Source organism: Scomber japonicus, chromosome 21, assembly GCF_027409825.1.
Source record: "Scomber japonicus isolate fScoJap1 chromosome 21, fScoJap1.pri, whole genome shotgun sequence".
In the NCBI taxonomy this organism is placed as follows: Eukaryota; Metazoa; Chordata; class Actinopteri; order Scombriformes; family Scombridae; genus Scomber; species Scomber japonicus.
In genome coordinates this window covers 17093337-17107921 of record NC_070598.1, presented here as the reverse complement: position 1 = coordinate 17107921, position 14585 = coordinate 17093337, and the positions used below count along the sequence as shown (strand labels likewise).

At 40.2% G+C, this 14585-nt stretch overlaps 1 protein-coding gene across 1 annotated transcript in view; it reads right to left on the bottom strand.

The window, feature by feature from the left end:
* Positions 1–14585, bottom strand: part of ofcc1 (orofacial cleft 1 candidate 1) — a 134513-nt gene that overhangs the window by 358 nt on the left and 119570 nt on the right. The window lies entirely within an intron of this gene.

Here is a 14585-nt window from a genome sequence, read left to right as displayed (position 1 = left end):
GATCGTATCCATACGCACTTGTGTTATCCACCCCCTGCTATTGTAAAGGAGGAACGCACCAAGCCTATTGTCACCACTGAAACTCATCAAACAGGGCCTTCTGACACTTAAGGTCAATGATTTGAGACCCAACAACAGGTTTAGTTAGGGCAATACATTTCAACACTGTTGGCAATAAATTGTCACATTTGATGTTAAGTCATCCTTTACCAATTATGAAACCTAGGTGTGGGAGTTTCTTTATTTGGGTGATTCATCATAAATGATGTGTCTAGAAGTTTGATGATGACTGAAAGGCTTAATCATAAATCTGACTTTGTTTTGTATTGACAGAAAAGTGATTCATCAGTCATTTCAGGGACAAGATGATGAAATGATGGTGAATATTTCATGAGTAATATTCATCAGTGTTCCCAAAAAGAATTACATAACAATAGTTAGTTACTTAACAATAGTAAGTTGATATTTCCAGAATGTCCAAATAGTCTTCTAACCATCTGGATACAAAATATTTTGGTATGCTACATGAAAAGTTATATTTGAACCTTTTTCTCAACATACAACTGTATTTCTTGCCTATGGCGAGAATGGACAAATATCATTGCTTTTTTTGTATGAGTGTTATATTTTAAGTGTTATTTTACTTAAAATATTTTGTTTAATATGGACAAATGTATACATTGTTCATGGACATATGTCATTTTCACCTTTATTTAGGTCAGGAAACAGTGGTGCAACTTGAGAACTGAGTTACATCTTAAAGAAGAGACTGAAAGAGAGAAGATAATTGAGGTAAGTGTTGTGTAACCTCTTGGGTTTTTCAAAGATCACTACAGAAAAATGAATGTTTAGCTCTGTGATTTGTATATAAAGGTATTACATGAGAGGCACAAAGTGAAGCTGCAGCTATGCTATAGGTGAAAAATAACTGAATATTTATCTGTAATGTAATGTATAGGCCTTTTATATGTTTTCCTGTACAGGGTTACCATGTGGCAACAAGTTAAACTCACTTTTGTTACACTCAAGATAACCCAAAATCCCTAAATTCTATCTTTGCTTACTTTTAAAAGGATTGGAACTCAACTCAGTCAACAGCTGAGTTTCAAAATAACAACAGTAACATTTTGGGATTTGAGGACACTTTTGGTCTCTACATTAAACGAGGGAGTGTATCTTTAAATAGTATCTGAACACACTTTTACCCCAGAGAGATCGAAGTTTGGAAAACACCAGTTCCTGTTCCCAATCAATCAGCATAAAACTCATTTTATTGTATTACAGCACTTTTGTAAACTGACTGCCTAGCTTGACTTTTTAGGAAACTATCCAAACTTCAAATTATTGTACATTGACTGATTTTAATACAGGAACTCAAGATATTCAACTGCAATACACATGCACATATATAACAAAAATGGTTTGAAACACAAGCCGCGTGCTTATGTCACTACACAGTATCAATGTGCTTTGGGAGATTTGCGAAAGGAAATCCAAGTTGTGACAGCAAGTGCAAATCCCCTGGTGCAATCAGTACATTTAAACGTTGTGTTTTGTTCAGTGTACAGTATCTCACAGCTCCTCACTCTCACTCACTGTACTGTTCAAAGATAGATATGCTAATGCAGAAAGTAGTTGCACTGCACTAGTATTATTCCAATACACTTGCTGCACTGGAAAAACAGCGGCAAAAACCATCAGCTCGGCATATATCAAACTCCCATGTAAGTGTGTATGTGTGTGGATATGGAAACTAGCAGAGAAGGGAAGAGTTTGGGGTTGCCGTGGCCCACTTTTTCTTCTCCTTCTCCTCTGTATTCCCTCTTTCTCTGCGGTGCTGTCAGTCTCCCTGGGGTCGGATCAGCGCCGCTGCAATAGGTAGGCCGAGGCTATCAAAGTACATGTTTTAACTTTTTAAGACTTTGCAGGTTGGCTTTGTTCTCCTTTTCTCTCTGTTGTGCAGGCTCTCCTGGGCCCTGGGTTGGGGAGTCTCTCAGGGTGCTGGCGAGTGGCTCTGGGCTACTAAAAAAATGCAGGTTACCTACTGGGAGAAGTGGAGGAGCCTTTCAAATTGAAGTGAGGGCTCACGACCAAAGAAGGAGTTTGAAAGAGAAGGCGATGAGGCGGGTGTTGGTTACAATGATGAGTATGCGTATACATACATTTATAGGTGTTTTTACTGTAAGTGCGCATGTATGTGTTGAGTGCCTGATCAGTGTCTACTGTAGTTCCCTTGCTCTTTAGTATTTCTACACCTTGGTATGTTTTGAAGCCATAAAACAACCCTCTACCCTGTAAATGCACACATAGATGCATTCACACAAACATGCACAGACACCCGCTTCATCACCTCCCCCCTCATCGCACACACACACACGCACACATCTGCTGCATGCACCACCACCATCACTTCTACCACGTCTCCTACCAAAAAAAAAAAGGAAAAAAAAAGAAAAGAAAAACCCCGGGCTCAAAGCCTTTGGGATGATTTGATTAGCAATGATATCTGAAAACGGCCTCATCGTGCTAACAAGATTAAGTTGAGGCCCTGTCTGTTTTCAGTGCTGGAAATTTGCTAGGTGATTAAAACTGGCTCTCTCTGCTGGAACAGGAGCCTTAGCTGGCTAGTGGGACCGTTGCCAGGTAACAAGACATGACTGCTGTTTTGATGTGGCTACATACGCACGAGGCTAAAGCTACAGTAGGCTGGTAGGAGATAAAGTAGAACACCTCTGTCCCTGGCCAGGGAAATCAGAGAGCGAAAAACCTCCATTCACATTTTGTGAATGCAGTGCAGCGACTCCAGAGATGTAGCTTTGAAAAGCTTTGCTAAAGCTCCACTCTGTCATCATCATGGGACATATAACCACCAGAATACACAAAAAATAACTTTCACAAAAGCAATTATGCATTACTTTCAAAGCAACCTCTCCTTATATTCAAGTCTTAATGGACAACAAACTTACACATTTATTATTTTTAATACCACAAATTTATTCAAATGCCCACTTCACAAATACTTCAATTTAGTAGCACAACTGTACATGTTTCTCTGATATGTTTCACCAAAAATGGACATTGGTGGAGTCAACATCAGTATGACAATGTGTGCTGGGTTTTATCATTTTAATACTTTAATACTGTTGTAATATATTAATTTCACTGACATGCACTACAAATAGATTAATACCAGTCTGGAAGATATGCAGGCAGTTTGACCCTCCATCACTAAAAGTATACTCCTGCCTTTTACTCACACCTCAAAGTGTTTCACTGTACTAGTCTGTGTAAACTGTCAACTGAGTCAAGCGGCAGAATTTCGAACTTTCAGTTTACCATAGGAGGGGTATTAATTCATCACTTCAACACTGTATTTATTCAATTGGATTATGTATGCATGGAAGGCCTAATGAGAGCTTAAAAATGCAATTATTGCTTAAGCAAAAAATGTGACTTTTTTGATAAATGTTTCTATTACCTAATAAATGGAGAATCAACAGACTTAGGAAACTGCTTTATTCAGGGCTTGAAATTAGGCCATCAATCACTTGCAGAGTTTGTTAACTATTTCTCCCCTTTTGCTCCTTCTTCTATTGCCCCATCCTTGGAGGTCTGGCAATATGAAACAAGTAAGAAGAAGAAGAGAGAGTGGAAGGAGAAGGAAAGAAGGGGAGAGAAAAAAAGGTCACATTGCATATGATAACCCTGGAAAAACAATGAGGGAGAAAATCTTCTGTCATTTGGGACAAAAAGAAATCACTTCCACGCAGGGTATGATATCCCTTAACGACTAGACTATGATAATGAAGTGCATTTATAATTCATAAGGTCTATAGGCACAGGTCAGTGGCGCAATGTGAACAAGGTTAATAAGAAGCAAGAGGGTCGTAGAGTGCCAAAAGGTCGTCCCGATTTTTTATGAGCATATTGATTATGTTTTCAGAACAGTGAATATCACACAGTGGCGTATGTGTGTGTTATTGTATTGATTTGGTGAGGTCTTGTCCCTATGTGGTCTGCAAATGTAAAGTTGACCCTAGTGGCTCAAATAGGGTAAAATATCACTCATATTTTACACCAGAGCATAAAGTTATGTACAACTACATTTACAAAGTTAACACAAACTAGGCACCAGGTGTAACATAGAGATAGATCTCTACTTTTCTCAGTTGTTTAGAAGCAGAGAGGTTTATGAACTGAAACCATGGATTTTAATTTCAGACTCCCATGATATATGAATTTACTGGAATTCTTTTTAATTACTATACTCCATCCTTTATTTTCCCTTTCCCCTTTTTTCTCTGTTTTTCAGTCAAAGGTCATAGAGTCATGTAGGAGAGTAGATCTCCATCTATTGTTTGTGCTTTTTCTTTCTGTATCACACACACTTGCATACACACAGCCGGTGTGATACGGACCACACCTGAGGGAGCGCATAGGGATCTGAATGCAGTCATACAGTTACTCGATTCTGCCTGTTATCACTTATGTCAGTCAGTTCAGCTTAGCTTCTATCTATCGTCAGGTACATTAATCTGAGATATGGGAGAAAGTCCACAACATTTTTATAGAGGCAAGACAATAAGGCTATTTCATTTTTATTCCTTCATCCAATCTAAATGGATGAGAAGTGGCCCTCCTTGTCAGTGTTGATTGGGAAAATGTTGTGATACGGCCGATGCGTGACACGGGACAGGCGGCATGAATGCATATACGCCCTGCTGTACATCAATTCAAACGCAGGCAAAGGGAATATTCAAAATATATTCATGGAATGTTCAGAGCTATTTCAGCGAGGGATCACACAATATTACCTCCACACCATGATAAGATAAGGTATTTTTCATATTTCCATGTATTTTCATTCATTTCATCCCATTTTGGGGAAGGAGGAGGAAGAATTTGGCCCCAGGCAAGATTAATAAGCATTTAAAACGGTTTCACTGCTAACCGGCAAATCACAGTGTGTGTTTCAGAGTATTGTTCACTACTGAGTGGCCATGAATGACATAAATAGATTGCCCCGGTATACCTCACCATCAAGGTATTGAATGCAGGAAAAATAAATAAACAAAGCACACACGCTGTTCCTATAGAACAGGCACTTATGTGAATTCATACACAATGTACATGCAAATGCAGAGTGGCACTCACATATACATAAACAGAAAATACACACAAAACACACAGTATGCAACACATATATTTCATCTCCCATCTGAACTATAATTAAATGAAAACTTGCCTTCCGGTGGCTTTTTTTCCCCCTCAAAAGATAGAACTCAAAACACTTAACCCCTATTAGATACAATTGACAACGGAGCCTAAAATGGTTGCTGCAGCCGTTGGCTAAGACCAAGTTAGTGTCAATAGCTGGCTGGAAGCCTGTGTATGTGGCTACAGGCTGCCCCCCCCCACTACTAGCAACACCAACCTTCCTCCCACCAACACAGAAATTTGCAAACATGATTAAAATTACACATATGCATATATCATCTACAGGAGTAACCATATGTACAAAAAACCATACAATCCTAAGCACCTATACATGCATATGAGCATACATACTGTACACACACAACAAACTTGTGCCCAAGCATTTCAACAGTAAAGTGGCTGATGTTCAAACAAGCAAACGTAGCTGCCATAATTGAAGCTCTCCCCAAATTGTGTTTTTATTTTGCTCCCCAGTTCTGAAATATAATCAGTTTGCCTAATTTTATTGCATTTCCTAATGATGCTCGCCCAGAGCAATTGTTCTGTGTGTTCCTTAGCAAACAGCGCGTGTCAGCTCACTGAGATTAATCTTGATTACTTTAGCCCTTGATGAAGTAGGCTACAATAATGCTTTAATTGGGGAATATTACCGCATAGAGGAAAAAAAACTGTGATAGATAGACCAGGAGATGGATGTTTGACTCCAAACTGCACTAATTGTAATGCTGTTTGGAGTGATTAACTTTGGATGGATCAGTGGCTGTGGCGGAAGGCAGAACACAAACAACAAATAGTAAGCCACATCCATGACTGTAATGTGCTGCAGCGGTTGATGTTATGTCTCCGCTGTGCCACTGACAAAAATCATGACTCAGATTTGACAAAGACAATGCTTTCTAATAGCAAGTGTCCTATTAGATATTCAACATATCTGTATTCTCTAAAAATAATTCCATGATTTTCTTAGTCCTGCTCCAGGGAGTGTACACTTAATGAACTAATACAATAATCATGCAGTTGCATTTACATATTTGTTAAGTTTGTTAAAAATGTTCAATCCAAAGGGAATTTTTCACAGTTTAAAGGGTTGTTCAGCAAATATCCCTTTAAATGTATTTTGGTGAGTGTGGGCCAGGGATCTCTTGTGCCTGATGTTCTTCCAAGATGTGGATTTATACATTATATTGTCACCGTTTACTAATAATTTAAAATGTACTATTTTTTTTTAAATTGAGCCACAATAACTAATATCAGGTAGCAGTTTTACCAGAGGCTGGATAAATATCATTTTATGTGTAGAGGCTCAGTGGTCTTCGCATGACTTGCAATGCAAAAACTACAGTTGTTTTTGTATACCTCCTAGGATTTTGGGGGTAAAGGGTCTTGTGTTTTAGGTGATATTTTGAACAGCTTTGGTCCTTTCATTCATTGAATATGCACCATTCTGTTGGTTTAAGTTCCTAGCAGTTTACATCAATTAGATTTTATACATAAGCCACAGAAAAGTGTTATGTATTTTTTGGTCTTAGACAGAAACCAGTCTGATTAAATCATGCTAGCCTAGCAATTACTAACTTCCGTCTCCTTCCTTCTCAAAGTCTTATAAACTAAGGCAAAAGCTTCTCAGAGGAATTAAACAAGCTTCTAGTTGAAGATAAAATTCCAGACCATCCCTCTAACCTCATTACCTTGACTTGCAGTATAATGAAACCCCCTAAAAATACGGATCCAAGGCCTGTCATGTCAGTACTATGGAGACTGCAGTACACACCCCGGGGGCAACACCCAAATCTGCCCATGCAGCTCTCCTGCTATTCTGCCCCATCTTCACTTGTGTAGTATTGTACTTGACACGAGTGAGTACACACATACACAAAGCAGCATGCCACACCATGCCGAAGCTGTAGGAGAGACCCAATCTGCTTGGTTGGGACAGTTGTCTTGTGAGGTGTCGTACTCTGACTGGACATATGCTGACCCCTTTTGATTTTTTTTTGTGCTGACTTCCTCGTTGGTGCCTCTTTGTGTCAGGACTTTATGCTGAGGGTTGTGGTATATCTAGTCAAGTGTAGGGAATGAGAGGATGTGTGTTTTTGCTTAAAACAGTACTAGTGAGCAGTATGTATGTTAGTTTGTGTATGTGTGTGTGTGTGTATGTGTATGTGTAGTTGGGTTCTTGCTGGCAATGGTGAAGCCAGGAAACACAGGAGTACACAAACTGACCTCCACACACACTCACTTGTTGAGCACACGAGTGAAAACACAACCTGAATACCATTGTGCATGTCTGATACAGTATGTACGGACTAACGACTCTGTCTTTCATGTAGTCCTTTCACTCTCAGCTCAATCTCCGTTCCATCCCTGTGACCGACACCTGACAGAATGTGTGTGACCAAAGGTAAACACACACTCACACCTCCAGAGAGGTTGTCACCTGCTCACGCCAGGCGAGTTGAAGAGACTGCGATCGGCAAAGGGGAAATGGGGACAACAGCCTAAGCGTGTGGACATTGGTGCTGTCTTGTAAAGGTGTGAATCTGTCATTATAGAACATCACAGCTCACACACACACACACACACACACACACACACACACACACACACACACACACACACACACACATCAGGGCATACACTGGCAAATGCATGCACACAAAGGCACACAGACATTGATATATTCTCACTCCTGTAGTGATCCTGGACTCATCACATGGAATTGGAACATGCCCCTATACATCATATATCCCATACACCCACTATACCACAGACCATAGGACTGTATACTGTTCATCATGCCACGTCAAATCCTGCTGCAGCATGGCTGTGCATGTCAAAAAGGCCTTTCTCTGAGAAGCCTGACAAGATGCAGAGGGATCAGTCACGCTGTACCAGAAAGATAACGTCACTAGAATCTGTTACGACATATTGAAGGGGTGGGGGGTGGGGGGGTGTGACACGTTCCACAAAAGCCACACTTAAAACAGGAGCTGTACAGTTATTTGGTGATATTAATGTATGATGACAACTAGCAAAAAAAAATCAATAAAATGTTTTATGACATCTCCATCTCCCCTGGCCAGCGTGTCTGTAATACTATTCAAATGGGAGCAATGATGATAAGGTTTGGCCAAGACTTCTATAAAGGAGGGGGAATGGAAGACATGGATGATAGAGGGGCCCCCAGATAGCTTGCTTCAGGCTGTCTGCGGTGCCATAAGCTGTTGTTTTATTTCTCATTTTGTGGATGTAATCGGAAGAACAAATGCAGTACATACTGTAGTTGGAAGGGAGGTCTGTGGGTTATCACCATCTCTGAAGTCATATAACACATGATCTACATATTATGTGCTACATGAAGAATTATAGAGAAATGTGTCATCTTGGATCTTTATTTAAGATCATGGCCAGAGGTTCAAATTGTGTATTTTTTTCTTAGTGGTGCTTACTGCAAAATCTATACCTCAATATACTGGGCGTGTCATAATTTGTAGTCCTATACAACATACAACAGTTATTTATTTGACTTATAAATGCCAATTCTAAAAAACACAAATTACTAAACTGACTTCTTAAATGTCAAAGAGAATGAAAATATATTCATATTTTTGTTAGCTATGTTTGATTTAAGGTTGTGCTTGAGTGTTGAATATGTGAATGTTTCCTTACTCTGTGATGAAACACAAAATTGGCTTAAAGCTAGGGAACATTTTTCTCTCCCTTCTGGCAGTGAGAGTGATTACGTAAAAACTAACGACATATTTATGTCATAGGGTCTGCGTAGCCTAGCTGTTGTGGTTGTAAATCAGTGGATTCATTGTTTTAAGCATCACACAACCCCCGTGAAATGATCTGTTTCAGTATTTTAGAATTTGATCCATTAGGTCCTGTAATATTTGGAAAGTCTAGAAGAGCACAATTACATTTTTTATTTCTAGTTCAGGTTAGCATAGGGCTAACTGGAAGTTAGCTGCTCATCTGGCGGAAGTCTCTTGTGTGCATGAGCATGCACAGTATGCAGTCATCTGGCCAGTGCAGGAATGTCAAACCCAACACCTCATATATATTAGATATCTGGTGGTAACAAATGTGTTTGGCAAGGTCCTGAATGTAAAATGTTCAATGTAAAAGTTGCACACTTCAGGCTTATCACAGTATGTTTATTTGTTTCTTATAAGTGTGGTTTTCTCCCAGAATTAGTGTGGTGTTGATTCTAATCTTCAGGTTTCCCCCTATGTACAGTTCAACGGCAGCTTTGGCTTACAGGAATTTCTGACAGTTGACAGTCACCACTGGTTGTCTTGTTAGAGCTCAGCAAAGCAAGCACTCACAAACACACACTCACAAACACACACACACACACACACACAAACACATACACACACATACACACACACGGTCTCACACACATAGAAGCAGAAGGAGAGCCAACTGTACACTAAATAAACCTGCTTGTCATAATAATGATGAGAACCGACTCCATTATGTTCTTTTGAGTTTATTTCTCTGATTTACCGCAGTCAAAGCGACGCATGCCTGGGACGGTCTCCAAGGTTGCTGTCAGGGGGAATTTAATGTCCTTGGCTTTAACGTCTTTCTGGGACCCTGTCACATCGGCTCAGCACTGACTGGCATACCAGCCGGGACCTCTGGCACTGTGAATATTAATAGAATATTGATACCGCCAAAACACTGTGGTGGGTTTCTCATCTATTCTCCCCCATAATCTTTCCGCAGGACCCCCTCTTACATTTCGTTCCCCTCTTTCTTTTTTTCTTAAACTGATAAAACACTTCTAATGTGATGCAAAGCCTGAATAATTTGTGTGTTTCCTACTTCTACTTCTCATTAAACTGATTATTATTTCAGGGGAAAAAATAGGTGTGTTTAATGCTATACATTTATCAGCAGCTTTTATGGAAATTGTGAACTCACTGGTTGAAGGCTAAATTGTTGAGACCAGGCTTCTAACACACACTCATTCTTAACATCTCAGCTGGTAAGCCACACTATGCATGTACCTTCATGTGGGCATTTTTTTTTAAAACAATGACTCAGCCTTGAAGAAACTGGGAGCTCGTCCAACTATCTTTATTCATGTTTCCGCCACTGCAGTTACACCAACCAGTACTGGCATGACCCGCAAGTGCTTTAAATCCTCTCGTAATATTACTTAACTGATGCTAGTTTTCTTTCCCAGGCTCATTTTGGATCTCGTAAAGTGGTAGCAAAGCACAGCAGAATTTAAACACCACATGACAAATTCAACTGCACAATACGCTGTACGTATTTTATCTTTTGGGAACTGAAATGTCAGTTTGCCATCTTATTTTTGAGATAATTACCCCTCTCCCCAAAAAAGGAAATTTAAATAATTTGTGCTTATACTTTAAAGCCCCTGTAAACTTGTTTTCAGATCTGTTTCTTCATCACATTAAATATTCATGATTAAATTTGCAACAACCAAAGTTAATGTTCGGTAATAAACATCGTCAGTTGTTACTTCTTACAGTTCTTACAGCTGCTTCATTGGATTTGTTTGATCAAATTTGATTGATAGTGTTGGCAACAGATGCAAACACACCCATATATTGCTGTCAGTTTTTTAATTCAAATATTGGCAAACTTTGATTGATAAACAGAAATACTAAGCCCCTCCCACTTAAAATCAGTGTGAAAAGAAAGGACAAAAAAAAGATGTCTTTAATGTGAAATAACCTTTATGTATTAAGCTGATTGAGAATGGTTTCCCAGGCCTTTATATACATATTTTTTTCTATAAACACCAAAACAAAACTTAGAAAACATAGTTATTATGAGGCACACAACTACAGTCTTCCCTTTATATAATATTGGACCATAAATTCTAACTTATTTCATCACAAGGGGCATTGATTTTGATGTAAACATAATTATCAAAGAGCGTCAGCCTAAATTGGCCTGACAAGATAGAGAGTTCATTATCAGCCGAAACACTTGGGAGTGTGTTACTCTAATTAATTTTCTATAATGAACCCAATGTTTTTGTTAAGCTCTGAAATACCTCAATGACACATTGTTTACTGCGAGACCTCATCCCAGATCCAATGGGATTTGTGGGAAAGCTTGTGTTGGGTTAAGTATTGCAGTAGCCTGGTGTAAGCTAATGTTTCATCAGCAGTTCTGAAAATTAATAATAACATTTAGAGCATCTGACATCATGTAACAGGGTGTTAGGATTGAAAAAAGACTGTGGTACGGTTGTTGCATTCTGCCCTGATTACACAGCTATATTTCAGACTATTACAAACAGGCCTATGTTTTTCTATTCATTTTAAAGTTCCTTCATTCTGGTCAAAGGGCCTGATATATCAAAGTTGTCCCCTCTTTGCATGCACTCTCACTTGCCATACCAGGCGTTGGCATCAGAAACTATTTTCAATAATTGATTCCGCACTCTAATTGAACAGCACGACTGAACGACATAGCTCATTACTTTACTCATTAGTTAATTATTGGAGAAGTAGGACAAGTCAATAAAAGTGAAGGCAGTAAATTCCGATACTAATTAGCCGCGCTTCCTTCGAGACATATTTAAAGGCAGATTAGTTACCTGAATGTCCCGCGACGGGATAAGAGGGGGCTATTGGGGGATGGGTATGGGGGAGTGGGGAGGGGGGGGACTCCGACAGGAGAGCCTGCAAAGGTTAGCTGCTTGGTAGTATTAAAATGGGAGAGCTCATAGTCAGAGCGAGGTGATGGCACTTCCCAAAAGACATCTTTTCTTCCACATGGTAAGGTGAGGTCTTTGAAGAGCAGCACCTTTTAAAGCCTAAATTATGAACTTTTACTGTTTTTATCTTCATTCTTCATGTAAATATATGTATAATGTTATAATATGTAGTTCCATTTAAATATAAATAGATAATTCCATTGTCAATAAAATACACTTTTTTTAATGAATCATTGAATCAGTATACAAAATACAAAAACATGTGAAAATATAAAATGAAAGACAAAGTGACATAGCATATAAAACTGCAATGATCCCTCATGATTACAAGGATTACAGAATTACATTTTATGTGACTCATCAGTGATATCAACTGGGATTGTGTCTCTGACATATTGCTCCAAATTGATTAATGAGGAGAATTGATTAAAACAATCTATTCCCTTTCATTATGAGCCTCTCTGCCTCTATTTGTTTTCTTGGCTAACACTGCCAATAATAACCGTTTGACATATTGGGCCCAGTGTGAATAGCCATGACTGGGTTCATGCACTCCTAACAGGGGGGCTTTGCTACAGTTTTGTGCAGATGCCCGGTCAGCCAATCATATGGCAGGAAAGAGGTCCAGGCGAAGCCAACGCTGGCGTCTTTTTCACATGCAAATGCTACAATGTGATAATAAACACCTGACATGGAGCATGACTGAATTATCCTGCTTGTTTAATCAAAGGCGCTGCTTATTGCAGCTCCAAACCCTCTGTTGCCTCTCCCTCTGTCTGTCTGTCTCTCTCTCTGTCTCTTTTCCCTCTCTCCTTCTATAAGATTTCATCACTTTTTCCTTCCTTTCTTATTCTATCCTTTTCGTTCCATTCATATATTCTCTACATCCCTGTTGATACTTTTCTTCCTCCTTTTCTCCTCATCCTTCCTTCACATCCTCTTCCTAGCCTGTTAATCTTCTTCCCACCCTTTCAATCCCTCCCTCTCTTCTATCACTCAGCTGTTTTCACACTCATATATTATCACTTTTTCCGTCAATTGGCTTTAACCATGCTAAGTTTGTGAGGAGCCATTGGCGCGGGCCCCTTGGGGACAAGGAAATGACAGAAGGCGGCCTTTATTTACCTCAGCGGCCCCTACCGTGTCGTCTGCTTAATCATGTGGCTAATCGACAACACAGTCTCCCCGCTCGCCTGCACCCGGACAATGGGGAACCTCATTCATATTTAATACAATGGAGTGTTTAAGTCATTGCACGCGTCTGAGGAGGAGGATATTGTGTTTCATTGTGAAGGGCTCCACAGGGACCTCCTCTCTGCCCACCCAGGCCTCTCTATCTGCCCTCCTCCTCCCAACTAGCATATGCTTGGCACTTCTGGTGTTAAGCAGGCCAGTGCAGCTGGCTGGACGCAAGGGCCCCGGCCTGGTATCAAAGCATTAGTTCCCATGATTAATTCAAACGGTTAATTCTGCTTTATCATGGCTTAAGAAAAATTACCAAGACAAATATGTACTCCACCGAAGAATGAATTACGTGGAGGTGTGTTTAATAATGCAACAGGGCGTATAATAGGGGCTCTTTTCCTTGCACTAATCTCCTCGCCACCTCCACTTTAGAGAGCATGGTGTCAGATGCTGGGTGCCATGTGCTGCCTCTGTTCTTTAATAGCTCTAAAAGGGGATTATCCAACAAAACAGATCATCGTGGGTTGTATCTGTTTATGTGTGTTTTGCTACTAAGCCACTCGAAACAGCATTTCAGTAGTCCAGCTTGGCTATGGTTGAAAACTTACATAACTGCAAACAGTATTGATGTGAGCAGCTGATATCTAGTCCCTCTCCCTCTCCCTGTCAGTTTCTCTCGCCCTATCTCTCTCTCTCGCTGTCTTTTCTCGCCCCTGTTTCTTTAAAAGATTAACCAGGGTCATTAAGGACACCGAGAAGGTTCATTTCGTCGTTACGAGCGGCAAATTAATCATGGGGGGATGCCATTTAATGACACACTTCCCTGGACTGATTACTTGTGTTCTTGCTAATTACATTGGTTAACTACAGTGCACCTATGAAGGTCCTTTTGGTATTTGGTCTCTCAAGTCCACGGGCCTCCTTAAAGACACACTCACACGCTTTATCCTTCCTCCAAGCAAATTAAAGAACATAAAAGAAACAGCTGTGTACGGCGCGGTGCCCTGACGAGCCCATTACTGACACGCCTGCCTGTGCCACGGAAGGAACTTAACTGTGTCCTATAACCTTAAAACGAGGGTACGCCACTCGCCGCAGTTTTACTGTCCCAGTGCTGCAGTGGTTTTCCTCCTCATCTCTCACTCCTTGTCTAAATGAAAAGAGCACAAAAGCTCAGTGTCATTAAAAACCACCACCATTAAGGCTGGCTGGCTTCATTTGTCCTCCATTATTACTGAAGACGGCTCTGCCTCCAGAGCCTCAGAGGTGGGGAGGGGGGTGATAGGCAGTAGAATACAGGTTAGACAGAGGGCCACAGCCCAGTTAATAAGGGAGGGAATCTTGGGGCAGGTAAGGGTCAAACTGGACACTTCCTAGCATGCAGCGAAGAGCCATTCATCTGAATGGAAATGTCAGCGGAGACCATCAGGTCAACAGCTTCAGGCTAACTTGGACCTGGGTGTGACTCCTG